The sequence below is a fragment of the Zea mays genome, chromosome 7, assembly GCF_902167145.1.
Source record: "Zea mays cultivar B73 chromosome 7, Zm-B73-REFERENCE-NAM-5.0, whole genome shotgun sequence".
Classification (NCBI taxonomy): domain Eukaryota; kingdom Viridiplantae; phylum Streptophyta; class Magnoliopsida; order Poales; family Poaceae; genus Zea; species Zea mays.
The window spans coordinates 82,718,283-82,738,675 of NC_050102.1; positions in this window are offsets into that span (position 1 = coordinate 82,718,283).

Consider the following 20,393-nt stretch of genomic DNA (forward strand, 5'->3'; position numbering starts at 1 on the left):
GCAAGTTGGTACCTGGAATCTCAAGTCCCAGGCAAGTTGTGCCCTTGATCACTTCTTTTTACCCAATCATGTTCTGATTAATCATAATGATCTGCATAGGTTAATTTTGATGGGACCCAATAGGTTACCCTAGTTTGATTATCTTTATACCTTGTTTACCACTGAACTTTTTGGGTAGTACTTGCTAGTGCTTTATGTGGTTTTGGGTATGAAGATACATTATTCATGATCACACTTTTATTATCTATTTATTATTACTGTTCATGATAAGATCATTATGTTAATTGGAACATGGAGCGACCACCCGGGAAAACAGTGCTACCACAAGGGTTTAATGGGACGCCCTTGGCTAATTAATTAGGAAAGCTAGTGGAAGACTACCTTACCCGAAAGGGGCAAGGGCAGTAGGGGAGTGGTCGGTGTAGGGAGGTCCTTGGGATGATTTTGCTGCGATGGCGATCATGCGAGGGATCCCTGCATTGGAGCTTCCTATAAACTGTAGCGAGTTTTCTGAAGCTAGTGGAACTTTGTAAAGGCCTCGTAGTGTTACCCTGCCTCGCCTCCTCGGTAGAGGTGTATGGGAAGTCGCGATCCCTTGGCAGATGGGTAACATGACTTGTGGGTAAAGATGCGCAACCTCTGCAGAGTGTAAAACTGGTATAATAGCCGTGCTCACGGTCATGAGCAGCTCAGACCCTCAGATGATTAATTTATGGAACTAAATTCAATTTGTCATATGCATTGCATCGCAGGTGATGTTGTTACTTTTGTTCTACTACTTAATTGGGTTGGTATTTACTTATACTTAGTAACTGCTAATAAAATTTTGACCAACTTTAAAAGCAATGCTCAGCTCTAACCATCCTCTTTGGTAAGCCTTACACTTCACGTGAGCTCCCACCTTTGGCGAGTTCATGCACATTATTCCCCACAACTTGTTGAGCGATGAACATATGTGAGCTCACTCTTGCTGTCTCACACCCCCCACAGGTCAAGAACAGGTACCACAGGATGAGGCACATGGAGGATGCTGCGATGTGTTCGTGAGAGGTCTAGGCCATCGTCTCCCAGTCAACTTTGGGTTGTTGGACCGTTGTCTCCTTATAATGTAATTATTTATTTATTTTGTATAGAACTCCTGTTATGTAGTAAAGATGTGACAGTCGATCATGTGCCATGATTCATCATATGTGTGAGACTTGGTCCCAGCACACCTGGTGATTATGTTCGCGCCCGGGTCTTGGTGCCCCTGAAATCTGGGTGTGACATACAGCCTGTCTGACTAACTCTTTTACCCTCTAACTAGATGATGAACCCCAATGGAAATGAAGTAAATAATGCCAACGACAATATTCATACCTTAAAAACTATGAACGAGAAAAATGAGTCACAGAGATATTCGATTAATGGAATGAAGAACAACAAAAGGAATAGGAAAATGTTTGGATACATGATTAGCCCCCCTCAACCACAAGCAAAAGCCACGAAACACATGGATAACCAAACAGAAGAATCAAGTCAGGCTCAGCTATATGAGATACAGACACCCAATCAACCCTCACCACCTGTTGGTCAAGCAAAGTTGACTCGCAAAGAACTCAAAGCAAGAGGTGCTTGCTACTACTGCGAAAATGAAGGACATATTATTCAAGAATGCCCCAAGAAGAGTCTAGACCGACTAGAGAAGAAAGCTGCCAAGCATGACCTAAGCAATAATTCAGAAGACCAACCATTTTATAAGTATGATGATGAAGGTTGCTTGATTAGTATACATTGTGGAGCAAAGAAGTAAGGAAGTTCCTTAAGTTTGGAAGAGTTCAATGTGAACTAAGGACCCACAAATAACCAATATCTCATTTGCTTTCATGCTAGCCTTCCTTAATCTCGAGGACGAGATTCTTTTTAAGAGAGGTAGATTTGGAACACTATAAAAATCATCAAATAAAAATAATACAATTAGTTATTAATGATATTTATAGTAATTAATTTTCTTTTAAGTGTTTGTTATTTATTTGCATTTGGAATGATTTTTGATTGCTCATAATTGATTTTTGAATATTTAATAGCATTTCTTCTTAATTGAAAATCCAAATAAATAATATAATAATTAGTCCAAAAATAAATATTTTATTTAAAAATAATTATGGTTTAGTTATTATGAATTTTAGGGTTATTTAAAATATGTTTTCGAATTCAGAAAAGGAAATAGAAAAAAACTAACTAAACCCTGACCTAACATTTAGCCCATTAGGCCCATGTAAGTTGCGCCGCCCCCTTCACCCTAACCCTAGCCGGCGCTCCCCTGTGGCCGCCGCCTCCCTGTTCCTCCCTGCAGCCGCTACCACCTGCTCTCTGCCTCTCTCCTCTCTTCCCTCTACTCTCACCCCGCGCGCCAGGCCACTGCGCGGCAACCCCGCCCCGTACACCATCGCGCACCTGATCGAGCAACACCCCGCGCCCTGTGCCCGACCGCGACGCCAGGGACCGCGCCAAGCAGCGCCAAGACCGAGCCCCTCACAGCCGCCGTGACCACGCACGCTGCACCGACCGGCGCCTAGACCCGCGCCGTGCGCGCCCCTGCCCCGAGCCTCGACGCGCCGCGCGACACCGACACCGATCGCGCCAAGATGCCGCCAACCGACCGGAGCTGCGCAACCCGACACCCGAAGACCCCGCGGCTGTTTCTCTTTCCTTCCCCATTTCCTCTCCCTCATTGAAGCTCCATTGATGGCCATCAATGGAATTCATGTCCGCCATTTCTCCACCCTTCCCCTCGGCGCCTCTCCCTCCCTATAAAAACCGACGCCCGAGCCCTCTCCCTCTCCCTGCCCGAGCTCTCTCCTCCCCGAGCTCCCTCTCTCTCACACACACTCCTTGCTCGCCCATACCGTCGCTGGAGACATGCCCGAACCCCATCCAAGCTTCGCCGTCCACATCACGGTGAACCACTGCGCTAGGAACACCACCTCGATCGAGCCCCTGCTCGCGCCGTGCCCAGCTCGCCACCGTGAAGCTCGCCCACGCAGCACCCCGGCGACCGTGCCCACGTCGTTCACCCAAGGTTGAAGACAACCCATTAATTTATTTTCTAAAAGCATGTTTTGAATTTTGTGATTTTTTGTTGTAATATTGAGACGATGCAATTCACATGTATGATTTTAGAGATTTCGATGTATACGTGTAGCCAAAATCGAACCCCACGACAATATTTTAAATATGCGTATGATTTTATAATTCTAATAATGAACACGGTCACTATTGACTAACTCAGTGATTTTCATACTAGAAAAAGTTTACATATTTAATTACACTTTAGTGTGTGTGGAACGATAATTGTTAGTAGTATTTTAAGTGTAAACTTATTTGCATGAAGAATTAGAAGAAATACTAAGCCACGTATTTCCAGTCAAATGAGGATATAGATGTTACTAGTCATAATAAAAGTATTCATAAGTATAGAACTTAATTATTAGAATTAGTAAAATACTTATCTATGTCATAATAACCATGAATATGTTATTAAAAGTCCTATTTAGTAATTTACAAGTATTTCTAAGAATATTAATGTTAGAAGAATTAAATAAACAATTTTTAGTTATACGTATAAATTCTATTTAGAAAAGAAAGGAGAAAACTGAAAGAGTAGAATTTATAATAATGTTAAAATGACTTAATTAGGCGCTCATACTTTCTTAATAAAGAAAATAATTGGTAAACATAGGTTTCTTACTAAAGAATTAGATAACTTGTTTCTAGTTTAAAATGACTTTTTAATAGATATCATATTTAACAAGGTTCGTTATAGATGTTTAAGTATAGCCGTGTTAAATAGAAACTTCAAAGAATATGTAGACCATATGTTTCCTAATAAAAATAGAAGATAAATATATGTCCAATTAATAGATTATTTATATTTTCTTAATTAAAAGATAACAAGGGTCATTGCGTTTATAAACTAAAATGATAGTTTATACATAATTTCCTTTCTAATGAATTAGATCATTTAGATTATTTGTCCCTACAATAGAATTAAACATAATTAATAGATTAATTATCCTTTATCATAATTTATTAATCAAACCTATAGTCAATTTGTTCTTAACTAGATTTATGACATGATTAATGATTTCAGAGAATTTAGTCCACATTATATACGAATCACTTAGATTTTCCTAAAGGATAAAATAAAGTAATAAGAGTTTAAGTTCTTTTATAACTTAAAATGTTACTTTATATATTGACTTCAAATATAATAATATAGGCTATGTGTTTTCTAAAGAAATTAAAAGATAGTTATTTGTTCATTATCTTTTGCATGAAAATCCACTTAATAACCTAGCTTTTCATAAAATAGGTGTTTAATAATAATGATCTTTTCACATAAAACCTATTTAGACTTATATCTTAGTTTATCATAAGTGAAGGTTTAACAATGGATTATAATACGTTCCATAACGCTTCTAAAATTAATAATGTATTTCATAACGCATTAACCTTTGATATATAACTTATATCTTTTCTAAAATGTTAAAAAGGTTTAATATTGTTATAACGTGTTTTATCATCTTATGAACCCGTAATATTAGACATATCATGTATGATGTTTTATAATAGATTAATTTGTTGAACCTAATATTTGTATATTTTAGTTAAGATATTTTTAAGCTCATGTCTTGTTTTATAAAGTATAGATCACACATTTTTGAAACGAATACCCTCTTATTATAACCATTACTTGCGATGTTTTGAAAAACGAACGCTCTTTTTGTTAGGCTTTCTTTTAGCTTTACGTATGGTGAATGTGGTATGTTATTGAGTGGTGTTTGTTCTTCTTGTTTGTTTGTGTGATATTCAGTGGTTGATCTAGTAGTTAAGAATCAAGATCTATTCCTATCCGTGGAAGAACCTCAAGTTTTCAATAAGCAAGGAAAGTGGACTTCTCTCTCTGCATACTCTGTTTGATCCCAAACAATACATTTAATAAAGTTTATTCTTGGATATATATGCATAATTTGATGGGTTACCTATTCGGTTACACCTAACCTTTTCTACCTTATTCCTTGATAAAACCTGGGTATTATACTTTACCTTCGTAGCTATGCTATTGCTACAACTTAACTTTATGCAGTCACTCCCGTATGATACTAATGTTCCAATTGGTAAGTTTACAATATTGTTGTTAACCCGATGGTTAAAAAAAATTATGGCATATTAATTGGAACATGGAGTGACCACCCGGGAAAACAGTGCTACCATGAGAACTATCATGGCTCTGGTCTTGGCTAAATAACTAGGGAAGTCTTATGTTGGGTGTTGGTCGTGGTCGACCGGAACGGGGGCATATGGCAAGAGCTTATAGTTCTGGCTCAGGCAGATTGGATACGGGCATAGTTCCCAAAGCTTTACCCTGTAGTCTGGACTATTAGTTGGTTACGGTAGGTGTACCTTATGCAGTTGACCATTTCCAACATTTGTGTAATGAGGACTCTAGGGAGAAGCCTCGTAGTGAGACCCTGGCCATTCACCTCGGAAGTGAATACGGGTCTAGCTAACCCGGGCTAGAAGGGAATCACGACTCATGGGTAAAGATGCGCCACCTCTGTAGAGTGTAAAACTAATATATCAGCTGTGCTCATGGTTATGAGCTGCCTGGACTCCTCACATGATAATTGAACTTTACGATGGAAATAAATCGAGATCTGATGATCTGCCAATGGTTTGTTTAAGTGGTTTCACTTAAGTGTTTTGATATACTCTTATACCTTTGTTTAATGGGAATACATGGGATTCACACTTATTAGTAAGACATGTTTTGTTAATAAAATGTTGACCAACTAAAATGCTTATTGCTCAACCTTAGCCTCACCTTGTTAAACTTGCATTAATTATCCCCCACTTGCTGAGCCCTGACCATAAGTGAGCTCACCCTTGCTTAAATTTTGATCAGAAGTTCGTAGATGAAGTTTTGATGCTGAGCTCCATGGATGCTAGTGTAGTGATACCCCCAGTCATCTTCTAGTGGATGGATGTCCATGTTTCGCTGTACTTTGATGAATAAAGGTTAAGACATTATGTATGTTCGAAGTGTAATATGTTAATATAATTGTTATTTACGCTTTTATGCATTGTCCTTTTGATATATTACACTTATGACATCAACATATGTGTGGAAATAGATCCTGGCACACATATGCGATGCACCCGGCTCTGCCCCCAGGAAATGGGTGTGACAGTTGTTGGGAATCTATCAAATTCCTCGAGCGTAGACTCCGCTAGCTGGGGTATAAAACCCATGCATCGTCGTGCCCCTCAGTTCGTGTGCGGAGTCAGGACGGCCAGCCCTCACTCAGCACTGCATGAATGGAGAGATGTGTGTGTGTAGGGAGCCGTCGCGCCTGAGATCTCTCCGCATTACCAGTGCTCCCTAGAATCCAAGCCCCGATGTTCTGTTGGACCGCACCAGTACTCGCGGTACCCTCGCCATGCTCACCTGGTGGTCTGGGTGGCTGGAACTTCTCGTCGGTGGTCGGTCACAGCCATGGATCCGCCCAACGTCGCGGGGAGCCCCGTATCTTTTGCCCCTATCGGTAAGAACCCCTCTGTTGAGTTCGCCATCATCTCCTCTGTTACAGAACCTCCCAAGGTATTAGGCCCACCCACAGATGTCCTTGTACTTAGGACCTCAGACAGTCATACAGGTGCGCTCAATGGCTCAATAGGTCTGATTACCTTTATCTCCATCATATCGCCCAAGAGCGCTTAACCCATAACGCAGACATTACACATCATCGAAGTAAGCAAAAAGGATTACAATAACATAAATAACATTCATAATTAAAATGTACTGAGTGCTCAGAAAGGAGTTGATTACTACATAACGGGTACTGAGTGCTTAGACTTATTACATCATGGGAAGGCAAAACACCTTCCCTAGGTAATTCTTAGTTCTCCTCCTCCAGCTTGAGAACCACCTTGGAACAGAAACAACAGAACTCAGCAATTTCATCACCTATAATAACATGGGTTTGAAAACCCTAAGTACGAAGTGTACTTTCGGAAGTCTTACCCATCGAAGGAAAAAGACTCTCAAGGATATGCTGGCGTTTGGGAATCAAGGTAAAGCTTATCAAGATTGTAAGCGGTAGTGAGGGATCCACCACGCTGGAGTGGCAAAGGATCACCTCATAGTGAGCACTTGGTTCTTGCGAGGACCAAGGGGGAGCGATACCCTTGCATGGGTGCTCCAATGTGGACTAGGGGAGAGTGTCGACTCTTCGATACCTCGGTGTCACACCCGATTTTGAAGGTAAACCGAATGCGAACCATGTACGTGACAGGATCAGAACTTCACGTACACAGTGATTACATAAATGACTCATCATAGCACAATGCTTCGAATGAAAATAAAGAGTAAGTGATAATATTAAAGACTAGAGTCATTTACATAATTGTCGGCGTTTAGAGACCGGGGGGTCCCTGTGCCGACGAGTGAAATGTCGTCGCGTGCCCCAGCCCAGATGGGTCGGCGCGAGACGGAGCGCGAAGGGGGGAAGAAGGCGGCCGGAGCGAGAGAGGGAGAGAGGTGGAAATCCCGCGGCCTTCGTGTTTGTCCCGCGCCCAGGTCGGGTGCGCTTGCAGTAGGGGGTTACAAGCGTCCACGCGGGAGGGGAGCGAGCGGCCTCACGCGAGCGCCTGTCCCGTCCTCTTCCCCGCGCGGCCAACCCTCTGTAAGAGGGCCCTGGTCCTTCCTTTTATAGGCGCAAGGAGAGGATCCAGGTGTACAATGGGGGTGTAGCAGAGTGCTAACATGTCTAGCGGAGGAGAGCTAGCACCCTAAGTACATGCCATCGTGGCAGCCGGAGAGGTTTTGGCACCCGGTTCGTGTGGTGTCATAGCCGTCGGAGGAGCGCTGGAGCCTGGCGGAAGGACAGCTGTCGGGGCTGTTGAGTCCTTGCTGACGTCCTCTTGCTTTCGTAAGGGGGCTGAGAGCCGCCGTCGTCATAGAGCGTGCGGGGTGCCATCATTACTTGTCTGGCGGAGCGAGCCAGATGGGACGCCGGTCTTGTTCCCCGTAGCCTGAGTCAGCTTGGGGTAGGGTAATGATGGCGCCTCCTGTTGACGTGGTCGGTCCGTGCCCTAGGTTGGGCGATGTGGAGGCTCCTCCGAGGTCGAGGTCGAGTCTGTTTTCCGAGGCCGAGGTCGAGTCCGAGCCCCTGGGTCGGGCGAGGCGGAGACCGTCGGCGGAGGCCAGGGCTGAGTCCGAGCCCTGGGGTCGGGCGAAGCGGAGTTCGTCGTCTTCAGGGGCTGAGCCCGAGTCCGAGCCCTGGGTCGGGCGGAGCGGAGTTCGCCATCTTCTGGGGCTGAGCCCGAGTCCGAGCCCTGGGTCAGGTGGAGCGGAGTTCGCCGTCTTCCGGGGATGAGCCCGAGTCCGAGCCCTGGGTCGGGCGGAGCGAAGTTCGCCGTCTTCCGGGGCTGAGCCCGAGTCTGAGCCCTGGGTCGGGCGGAGCGGAGTTCGCCGTCTTCCGGGGCTGAGCCCGAGTCCGAGCCCTGGGTCGGGCGAAGCGGAGTTTCCTATGGTGCTTGAGGCCATGCCTGACTGCCTGTCAGCCTCACTCTGTCAAGTGGCACAACAGTCGGAGCGACGCAGGCGGCGCTGTCCTTCTGTCAGGCCGGTCAGTGGAGCGGCGAAGTGACTGCGGTCACTTCGGCTCTGTCGACTGGAGGGCGTGCGTCAGGATAAAGGTGTCAGGCCACCTCTGCATTAAATGCCCCTGCGATTTGGTTGGTTAGCGCGGCGATTTGGCCAGGGTTGCTTCTTGGCGAAGACTGGGCCTCGGGCGAGCCGGAAGTATGTTCGTCGCTGGAGGGGGGCCTCGGGCGAGACGGAGATCCTCTGAGGTCGGCTGCCCTTGCCCGAGGCTAGGCTCGGGCGAGGTGTGATCGAGTCCCTCGAATGGACCGATCCCTGACTTAGTCGCACCCATCAGGCCTTTGCAGTGTGCTGATGGGGGTTACCAGCTGAGAATTAGGAGTCTTGAGGGTACCCCTAATTATGGTCCCCGACAGTAGCCCCCGAGCCTCGAAGGGAGTGTTAACACTCGCTTGGAGGCTTTTGTCGCACTTTTTTGCAAGGGGACCAGCCTTTCTCGGTTGCGTTTTGTTCCGGTGGGTGCGCGCGAGCGCACCCGCCGGGTGTAGCCCCCGAGGCCTCGGAGGAGTGGTTTGACTCCTCCGAGGTCTTAATGCCTCGTGCAATGCTTCGGCTGGTCTGGTTGTTCCCTCATGCGAGCTGGCCGTAGCCCGGGTGCACGGTCGGGTCCCAAGTTCTCGGGCTGGTATGTTGACGCTGTCAACGGTTTGGCCGGAGCTGGGTTTGCGAGAGCAGCTCCCGAGCCTCCGCATAGGGCGAGAGGACGGTCAAGGACAGACTCGACTTTTTAACATACGCCCCTATGTCGCCTTTCTTCAAGGAGGAGGGGGGAAAGCGCCATGTTGCCCTCGGAGGGCGCCGAACATGGTGTCTCTGGTGAGCTGCTGGCGGGTAATCCAAGTGGACGCCCGTGCCCCATTTGTTAGGGGTCGGCTAGAGGCCTAGAGGCGCGCTCAAAAGTACCTGCGGGTGATCTGCCGGACCCGGTCCCCTGTCGACGGGGTCCGAGGGCTCGATGCCTCCCTCTGATGGGATTCCATTACAAGATCGTTCCCGCTGGTCTCGGAAATGTCCTAGGGTACCTCGGGAGCGTAGCCCGAGCCTTGGTTATGTATCGAACGTACCCATGGTCATCCCTCGCTTTGTGTCTGAGGCGGCTGTGAACCCTTCGAGGGCCAGCCTACGAACCCCTGATCAGTAGTGGGCGCGGAGCCCGAGTAGCCTGAGGCGGCCGTTGAACCCTTTCGAGGGGCCGGCCTTCGAACCTGTGACCAGTAGTGGGTGCAGAACCCACGCGCTCTGAGGCGGCTGTTGAACCCCTCCGAGGGGCCAGCCTTCGAACCTCTGATCAGTAGGGAGGCTCGGAGCCTGTTTCCTTCATGAAGAAGGATCCTTTTCGGTGTATCCCCCTTTCCCGGTCCCTGTTGTAAGAGAGAGAAAGAGGAAAAAGGAAAAGGATACAAGATCGAATGATGTGGTGTACCTCTTTTGACGCGGTCATTATGGCGAAGGCGAAGCGTCGCTTGCTTCTCCTTCTTGAGGCGCCGCCTGTCTCGCCGCGGAGTTAATGCGACGGAGCGGGCGGTTCGCGGGGTGGCTGTTATGCGTGCGCGAGCCATCCGAGGAACGGAACACGGGCGCGCCGTCTGCTCGCCGTGAGAGAGGGTTCTCTCACTGCCCCAGGATGGGACGTAAGCTTGGCTGACGACGTGACCGCTACTCCTGCCCGCCTGCCACCGCCATTACTGCCGGCCCATTTTTGGCCGTATTGACCGTTGCGCCTGGCTGGCACTGCTGGGTCGTACGCAGGGTTGCCTCGAGTCACGGTACTGGTTCCGCAGTCGAGGAGGCGTGGCAGTGGTGCGAGTGGCGGTGCAGTTGCTTGCACGTAGCGACCGACGCGCCGGTTGCGTGACGCGTGGGCGTGGGCCCCCACGCTGGGTGCGTTGGAAGTCGGAGGGGCGCGCCCACTTGGCACGGTTGCATGCCGCCTGCATGGCTGCCCGCCCTTTCGCCCGCTGGTCTGGGCGAAAGCGGAGGAATGCTGGTAACCGCTGGGCGGTTGCATGCACCGCGCGCGACGGTTTGGCTTCTTCTGCTCTGGGCCAGCTTGCATGACGCGTGGGACCCAGCCCTCGTGCCGTAGGGGGAGGACCTTGGAGCGTGTTGGAGAAGACTCAGCCCACGACGGCTGGGGACGTAGGTAGGGAGAGTCGCCTTTAAAAGGAGGGTGACCCCCTTGAAAGGCGACCATGTCTTCACGCTCCCTTATGCATCGTGTCTTTCCACCTTTCGAGCCCCCGGATGGGGGACACCCGCAATCCTTCCGCCTCGTTGTTGGAGGAATGCAACTCTGTGGGAGTTGGTACCTTTCAGCCATCGTTCGGCTTCAAGGATTTTCATCATGCAGCCCGGCTGCACCCCTCCGTCGGCGGTCACCCAAGACGGTGACCTCCAGTTCGATGGCGGGGGAAAGCAAACCGGGCTGCGGCCTCTGCCCCTCCCTCAGCCTCAAGGATTTTCATCATCAGTGTTGGGGAGGGGAGTGTGCCGAGTTGGGGTCGGCCCCTACGTGGGCGGTGGCCCGCTCCTTCCCTCAGTGATCGGGGGGAAGGGCGTTCGCCGTTCGTGGCGCTGGCAGCTGCCGCGTGCCTGGCTCTCGGACCCGAGTGGCTTTGGAGCCGCTCCCGGCGCCGCCTTCCGCCACGGCAGCTGGAAGAGGTTCTTCCGCCGACGAGATAGCCGGGGCCGCCCACGGACCGACCTCCAACTCTACGGCCTTCTGCCCGTCCTTGCCTCACGAGTTTGGGCACAGGCGAGGGCCTCATGGCAGCAGCATCCGCCCTAAGGTCATCGCTGCTGCTGTTCGGCCCCCCGGAGCAGAAGTCGTCGTCGTCGCCGCTGCTGGAGCGGGCGACGGCGAGCCGTTCGTCGGTCTTTCGTTGCTCCGCAGGCCCCCCAATCGAGTGGGGTTGTTCGTACCTGCGGAGGTGGAACCGGAGTTCCGTTTGTAATGGCATCTTGAATGCCAGTCTTTTGTTCATTGTGGTTGTCGGGGCCTGAACGTGTATGTATTTTTGGCGCGGAGCCGTGTTTTTTCCTCATTTTCGAGCACTAAGACTCGCCTGTTGGTTGTCTGAACCGCTTCACCAAGCGTGAGTCGCCCCGTACAAAGGTGACGAGTGAGGTATCCGTATCCCAGAGGCGTAGGAGTCCCTCGGCTCGGTCGGCCTTGCTGTCCGAGGCTTCTCTTGCTTAGTTAAAGGGACCCCTCGGCCGCTCTTCAACGAGCCGAAGCCAGGGGTAGCGGTGTCAGCACGGACAGAGGCAGAGTCGGCTCGAAAAGAAGACTTGGTCGGCTGGAGCCTGGCCGGGTCGTCTGTTAGCGGGACCGACACCGGAGTTGATCTGCCGAGGCCTCAGGCCGGGCTGATGTCTTCGGGGGACAGCTGGCCGAGGCCTCGGGGTGACCAGCCGAGCCGCCTGCTCGAGCCGGATTCTTGGAGAAGTCCCTGGCGGCGATGGCCCAGGCGTGATGATGAAGTCGTCCTTCAGAGTGGAGATCCTCAGACCGCGTCGCCGTCCGAGGCTAGGTCGGACCTCGCTGAAGGTGTAGTCGACGCCGAGGGTGCTGCTGCTCCCTTCAACTGTCAAGATTCGAGCCTGCAGGATCGGATTATCTTGTAGTGTGCGTTTTCTGCGGCCGCTGAGGCCCAAACACACCCTCATCGTGTTGTAAAGTTGCGCTTCTTTTCCTCTTGTTTCGAGTATCTGGACTTTTCCGTCGGTAACAGAATTGTCTGTGCGAGCGAGAGTTGCTTTTCGCGGAAGGTGATGAGTGAGGTATCCATATCCCGGAGGCGTAGGAATCCCTCGGCTCGATCGGCCTTGCCGCTTACGCGCGCTCTTGCCCGTCCATGGGGTTCTGTCACCGGCGTAGTCAAGAAAGCCCGAAGAATCGCTTCGGCAGGAGAGCTTTCGAACGTGAAGACTTGTTCGGTCCGCGGAATCACTTATCCGAACGCGAGTTACTTATCGCAGAAGGTGATGAGTGAGGTATCCGTATCCCGGAGGCGTAGGAGTCCCTCGGCTCGGTCAGCCTTGGCTGCTTACGTGTACTCCGTCATTTTCAGGATCCACTTTCGAAGCAGTCGAAAAGCACGAAAGACATTCTGGCAGAAAAGATCCTTTTTCGAGGAAAATTTCGACGCAGAGGGGGTTCCCCCCTTTTAGCCCCCGAGGGAGGGTCGAGCTTTGCCGAGGCAAGGCTGACCCTTCCTTGATGACTAAACTTTGCGTGGGAGCGAGGTATATGAACAACTTGAAAGCATCTTAAGGGTAGAAGCGACATAGCTGTTGGATGTTCCAAGCGTTGTTGTAGACCTCGCCTTGACTGTTGGCCAGCTTGTACGTTCCGGGCTTCAGAACTTTGGCGATGACGAACGACCCTTCCCAGGGAGGCGTGAGCTTGTGCTGCCTTCGGGCGTCCTGTCGCAGCCGAAGCACTAGGTCGCCCACCTGGAGGTCTCGGGACCGGACCCCTCGGGCGTGGTAGCGTCGCAGGGACTGCTGGTACCGTGCCGAGTGTAGTAAGGCCATGTCCCGAGCCTCTTCCAGCTGGTCCAGCGAGTCTTCTCGACTAGCTTGGTTGCTTTGGTCGGCATAGGCCCTCATCCTCGGGGAACCGTATTCTAAGTCTGTGGGCAAGATGGCCTTGGCCCCATAGACTAGAAAGAACGGCATGAAGCCCGTGGCTCGGCTCGGCGTTGTCCTCAGGCTCCAGACCACCGAGGGGAGTTCCTAAATCCATCGCTTGCCGAACTTGTTGAGGTCGTTGTAGATCCGAGGCTTGAGCCCTTGTAGAATCATGCCATTGGCACGCTCTACTTGCCCATTCGTCATGGGGTGAGCCACGGCGGCCCAGTCCACCCAGATGTGGTGATCCTCGTAGAAGTCCAGGAACTTTCTGCCGGTGAACTAGGTGCCGTTGTCGGTGATGATGGAGTTCGGGACCCCGAAACGATGGATGATGTTGGTGAAGAACGCCACTGCCTGTTCGGACCTGATGCTGTTTAGGGGTCGGACCTCGATCCACTTGGAGAATTTGTCGATGGTGACCAACAGGTGCGTGTAGCCCCCGGATGCCTTCTGCAAGGGGCCGACGAGGTCCAGACCCCACACAGCAAAAGGCCAGGTGATGGGTATCGTCTGCAGAGCTTGAGCAGGCAGGTGGGTCTGCCTCGCGTAGAACTGACACCCTTCGCAGGTGCGGACAATTTTAGTGGCGTTGGCCAGTAGAAACCTTGTCGGAAGACGTTTCCAACAAGGGCCCGAGGTGCTGCGTGATGGCCGCAAGCCCCCGAGTGTATCTCTCGTAGGAGCTCCTGGCCTTCGGCGATGGAAATGCATCGCTGGAGGACGCCTGAGGGGCTGCGGTGGTAGAGCTCCTTCCCATCTCCCAGCAAGACGAACGACTTGGCGCGCCGCGCCAACCGCCGAGCTTCGGCTCGGTCGAGGGGTAGCTCTCCTTGGTGGAGATATTGCAGGTATGAGGTCTGCCAGTTTCGATTAGGCGCGACCTCGCTTTGCTCCTCCTCGACGCGCAGTGCCTCACCCTCGGAGGCCGAGGGTACTTCGTGCTGAACCGAGGGTGCCTCGGGCCGAGCTGAGGGTGCCTCGGGTTGAGCCGAGGGTGCCTCGGACTGAGCCGAGGGTACCTCGGGCTGGGCCGAGGGTGCCCCGGGCTCGGACGTGTCGTCGATCTTGACGGAGGGTTGATGCAGGTCTCGGGAGAAGACGTCCGGGGGAACCGTTGTTTGCCCCGAGGCTATTTTAGCCAGTTCGTCCGCAGTCTCGTTGTAGCGCCGGGCGATGTGGTTGAGCTCGAGCCCGTAGAACTTGTCTTCCAGGCGCCGAACCTCATCGCAGTAGGCCTCCATCTTCGGGTCGCGGCAGTGGGAGTTCTTCATGACTTGGTCGATGACGAGCTGCGAGCCACCGCGAGCGTCGAGGCGTCGGACCCCTAGCTCGATGGCGATGCGCAACCCATTGACCAGAGCCTCGTACTCAGCCACATTGTTGGACGCCGGGAAGTGGAGGCGTAGCACGTAGCGTAGGTGCTTCTCGAGGGGCGAGATGAAGAGTAGGCCTGCGCCGGCTCCTGTCTTCATCAGCGACCCGTCGAAGAACATGGTCCAGAGTTCCGGTTGGATCGGAACTGTTGGGAGCTGGGTGTCGACCCACTCAGCCACGAAGTCCGCCAAGACCTGGGACTTGATGGCCTTCCGAGGGGCGAACGAGATCGTTTCGCCCATAATTTCCACCGCCCACTTTGCGATTCTACCTGAGGCCTCTTGGCACTAGATGATCTCCCACAGGGGGAAGGATGACACCACAGTTACCGGATGAGACTCGAAGTAGTGTCGCAACTTCCGCCGCGTCAGGATCACCGCGTACAGCAGCTTCTGAACTTGTGGGTAGCGGATCTTGGTCTCGGACAGTACCTCGCTGATGAAGTAGACTGGCCTCTGGACAGGCAATGCATGCCCTTCTTCTCGTCTCTCAACCACGATCGCGGCGCTAACCACCTGAGTGGTCGCGGCGACGTAGATCAAGAGGGCTTCTCCGGCAGCGGGGGGCACCAAGATGGGCGCGTTCGTGAGGAGCGCCTTCAGGTTCCCGAGGGCTTCCTCGGCCTCAGGGGTCCAAGTGAAGCACTCGACCTTCCTTAAGAGGCGGTACAGAGGCCGGCCTCTTTCGCCGAGGTGTGAGATGAAGCGGCTCAGAGCCGCAAGACATCCTGTGACTCTCTGTACGCCCTTCAAGTCCTTGATGGGCCCCATGCTGGTGATGGTAGCAATCTTCTCCAGGTTGGCTTCGATGCCCCGCTCGGAGACGATGAACCCCAAGAGCATGCCTCGGGGAACCCCAAAGACACACTTCTCGGGATTAAGCTTCACGCCTTTCGCCTTGAGACATCGGAATGTCACTTCAAGGTCGGAAAGGAGGTCGGAGGCTTTCCTCGTCTTGACTACGATGTCATTGACGTAGGCCTCGACCGTCCGGCCAATGTGTTCGCCGAACACATGGTTCATGCACCGCTGGTACGTCGCACCCGCATTCCTCAAGCCGAACGGCATGGTGACATAGCAGTACATGCCAAAGGGTGTGATGAAAGAAGTCGCGAGCTGGTCGGATTCTTTCATCCTGATTTGGTGATACCCTGAGTAGGCATCGAGGAAAGACAGGGTTTCACACCCAGCAGTGGAATCCATGATTTGATCGATGCAAGGCAGAGGGTAGGGAACCTTCGGACATGCTTTGTTTAGACCAGTGTAGTCTACACACATCCGCCATTTCCCTCCTTTCTTTCTCACAAGCACAGGGTTGGCTAGCCATTCGGGATGGAATACCTCTTTGATGAACCCTGCCGCCATTAGCTTGTGGATTTCCTCGCCCATGGCTCTGCGCTTTTCTTCATCAAATCGGCGCAGAGGCTGCTTCACGGGTCGGGCTCCAGCTCGAATATCCAGCGAGTGCTCGGCGACATCCCTCGGTATGCCGGGCATGTCCGAGGGACTCCACGCGAAAACGTCGGCGTTTGCACGGAGAAAGTCGACGAGCACTGCTTCCTATTTGGGATCGAGCTCGGAGCCGATCCGGATCTGCTTGGAGGTGTCGCTGCTGGGGTCGAGGGGGACGGACTTAACCGTCTCCGCTGGCTCGAAGTTGCCGGCGTGGCGCTTCACGTCTGGCACCTCCTTAGAGAGGCTCTCCAGGTCGGCGATGAGGGCCTCGGATTCGGCGAGGGCCTCGGCGTACTCCACGCACTCGACGTCGCATTCGAACGCGTGTCGGTACGTGGGGCCGACGGTGATGACCCCGTTGGGGCCCGGCATCTTGAGCTTGAGGTAGGTGTAGTTGGGGACGGCCATGAACTTCGCGTAGCATGGCCTCCCTAGTACTGCGTGGTAGGTTCCTTGGAACCCGACCACCTCGAACTTGAGGGTCTCCCTTCGGAAGTTGGAGGGCGTTCTGAAGCAGACGGGAAGGTCGAGTTGTCCGAGGGGCTGGACGCGCTTCCCGGGGATGATCCCCTGGAAAGGCGCAGCGCCTGCCCGGACCGAGGACAGATCAACACGCAGGAGCCCGAGGGTCTCGGCGTAGATGATGTTGAGGCTGCTGCCTCCGTCCATGAGGACCTTGGTGAGCCTGACGTCGCCGATGACGGGGTCGACAATGAGCGGGTATTTCCCCGGGCTCGGCACGTGGTCGGGGTGGTCGGCTTGGTCGAAGGTGATGGGCTTGTCGGACCAGTCTAGGTAGACTGGCGCCGCCACCTTCACCGAATAGACCTCCCGACGCTCTTGCTTGCGGTGCCGAGCCGAGGCGTTTGCCGCTTGCCCACCGTAGATCATGAAGCAGTCGCGGACCTCGGGGAACTCTCCTGCCTGGTGATCCTCCTTCTTGTCGTCGTCGCGAGCCTTGCCACCCTCCGTGGGTGGCCCGACCCTGTGGAAGTGGCGCCGTAGCATGGCACACTCCTCAAGGGTGTGCTTGACGGGCCCCTAATGATAGGGGCACGGCTCCTTGAGCATCTTGTCGAAGAGGTTGGCACCTCCGGGGGGTTTTCGAGGGTTCTTGTACTCGGCGGCGGCGACAAGGTCCGCGTCGGTGGCGTCGCGTTTCGCTTGCGACTTCTTCTTGCCTTTCTTCTTGGCGCCGCGCTGAGTTGACGCCTCGGGGGCGTCTTCCGGTGGGCGGACCTGGGGCTGCTTGTCCTTCCGAAAGATAGCCTCAACCACCTCCTGGCCAGAGGCGAACTTGGTGGCGATGTCCATCAGCTCGCTCGCCCTGGTGGGGGTTTTGCGACCCAGCTTGCTGACCAGGTCGCGGCAAGTGGTGTCGGCGAGGAACGCGCCGATGACATCTGAATCGGTGATGTTGGGCAGCTCGGTGCGCTGCTTCGAGAATCGGCGGATAAAGTCCCGGAGAGACTCTCCCGACTGCTGTCGGCAGCTTCGGAGGTCCCAAGAGTTTCCAGGGCGCACATATGTGCCCTGGAAATTGCCGGCGAAGGCCTGGACCAGGTCGTCCCAGTTGGAGATCTGCCCCGGAGGCAGGTGCTCTAACCAGGCGCGAGCGGTGTCGGAGAGGAACAGGGTGAGGTTGCGGATGATGAGGTTGTCATCGTCCGTTCCACCCAGTTGGCAGGCCAGCCGGTAGTCCACGAGCCACAGTTCCGGTCTCGTCTCCCCCGAGTACTTTGTGATAGTAGTCGGGGTTTGGAACCGGGTCGGGAACGGTGGCCGTCGTATGGCGCGGCTGAAAGCCTGCGGACCGGGCGGTTCGGGCGAGGGACTCCGATCCTCCCCGCTGTCGTAGCGTCCCCCACGCCTGGGGTGGTAGCCTCGGCGCACCCTCTCGTCGAGGTGGGCCTGACGGTCGCGGTGATGGTGCTCATTGCCGAGGCGACCCGGGGCCGCAGGCGCTGTGTTGCGCGTGCGCCAGGTGTGGACCGAGGTTTCCCGCATGAATCGGGAAGTCGCGGCACGATGTTCCGAGGGGTACCCCTACCTTCGGGAGGCGGAGCTTTCAGCCCATCGGGCCGCGGCGCCCTCCAGGAGATTCTTGAGCTCTCCCTGGATTCGCCGCCCCTCGGTGGTTGATGGCTCTGGCATCGCGCGGAGAAGCATTGCTGCTGCAGCCAGGTTCTGGCCGACTCCACTGGAAGCGGGTGGCGGCCTTACCCTGACATCGCCGGCGATGCGGTGTTGGATACCCTGGGGTAGATGACGCATTTCTCCGGCCGGAGGTTGGCCCGCCCATTCCTGCCCGATGTCCCAGCGGATCGGCTCAAGCGTTCCTGCTCCCTCGTCGAGCCTGGCCTGCACCCCGCGGATTTGCTCGAGCTGTGGGTCATGACCCCCCGCCTGAACGGGGACCATAGCTAGCTCCCGTAGGATGTCAACGCGAGGCACATGCCTAGGGAGATCACCGTTCTCCGGCATACCAAGGTGGTTGCCTTCGGAGGGACCCTCTAGATCGACGTGGAAACATTCACGACTTGGGCCGCAGTCCTCGTCGCTGAGGCTGCGGCTACCGTCGGAACAGTCGGAAAGGCAGTAGTCGCATGCGGTCATGAAGTCCCGCATGGCACTAGGGTTACTAAGTCCGGAGAAATCCCAACAGAAGTCGGGCTCGTCATCTTCCTCGGACCCCGAGAGCCCGTAGGTCGAGACGTCCGTCAGTCGGTCCCAGGGTGACCGCATACGATGCCCCAGAGGGTTCGGACTCGCCTCTACGAGAGCGTCCACCAAAGCGAAGCCGCTTGGCGGGTCGAGGCTGAATCCAAGGGGCTTGAGATGGGAATCGGTCGGTACCTCTTGGTCGACGGGCGGTGAGGAAGTCACGCCAGGGACTGACTGCACCGTCGTCCCAGGTACGAGGGTGACGCCCAGCAAGCCTTTCGCGAGCGTGCTGGCGTCGTCCGTTTGCTTGGGATTGGCGTGTTGCGGGGAGACGGTGCTCGTCTTCGTCTCAAACGCGAGGTCGATGCCCAACGCGCCCCCCATTGGGGCGCCGGTGCCGTCGACTTGCTCGACAGCCGACGAGGTGCCGCCTCCTGCTTGGCCTTGGTTGCCCCGCCTCCTCCTCCGTCGGCGGGGGAGACGGCGGGGCGAGCTCGAATGTTGTTCTTCCACCATGCGGGGAAGACGTCATCGATTCCGCCACCGGCGGGCGGGCTGTCGGCCGCCATTGTCGCTGTCGCACGGTGGGGGAAGGAGTATCATGTCGTAGCTGCCGTCGAGGGACATGAACTCAAGACTCCCGAAATGGAGCACTGTCCCGGGCTGGAAAGGTTGCTGGAGACTGCCCATCTAGAGCTTGACGGGTAGCTGTTCGTCAACACGCAGCAGGCCCCTACTTGGCGCGCCAACTGTCGGCGTTTCGAGAACGGGGGGTCCCTATGCCGACGAGTGAAATGTCGCCGCGTGCCCCAACCCAGATGGGTCGCCGCGAGACGGAGCACGAAGGGGGGAAGAAGGCGGCCGGAGCGAGAGAGGGAGAGAGGTGGAAATCCCGCGACCTTCGTGTTTGTCCCGTGCCCAGGTCGGGTGCGCTTGCAGTAGGGGGTTATAAGCGTCCACGCGGGAGAGGGACCGAGCGGCCCCACGCGAGCGCCTGTCCCGTCCTCTTCCCCGCGCGGCCAACCCTCTGTAAGAGGGCCCTGGTCCTTCCTTTTATAGGCGCAAGGAGAGGATCTAGGTGTACAATGGGGGTGTAGCAGAGTGCTAACGTGTCTAGCGGAGGAGAGCTAGCGCCCTAAGTACATGCCATCGTGGCAGCCGGAGAGGTTTTTGCACCCGGTTCGTGTGGTGTCGTGGCCGTCGGAGGAGCGCTGGAGCCTGGCGGAAGGACAGCTGTCGGGGCTGTTGAGTCCTTGCTGACGTCCTCTTGCTTTCGTAAGGGGGCTGAGAGCCGCCGTCGTCATAGAGCGTGCGGGGTGCCATCATTACTTGTCTGGCGGAGCGAGCCAGATGGGACGCCGGTCTTGTTCCCCGTAGCCTGAGTCAGCTTGAGGTAGGGTAATGATGGCGCCTCCTATTGACGTGGTCGGTCCGTGCCCTAGGTTGGGCGATGTGGAGGCTCCTCCGAGGTCGAGGTCGAGTCTGTTTTCCGAGACCGAGGTCGAGTCCGAGCCCCTGGGTCGGGCGAGGCGGAGACCGTCGGCGGAGGCCAG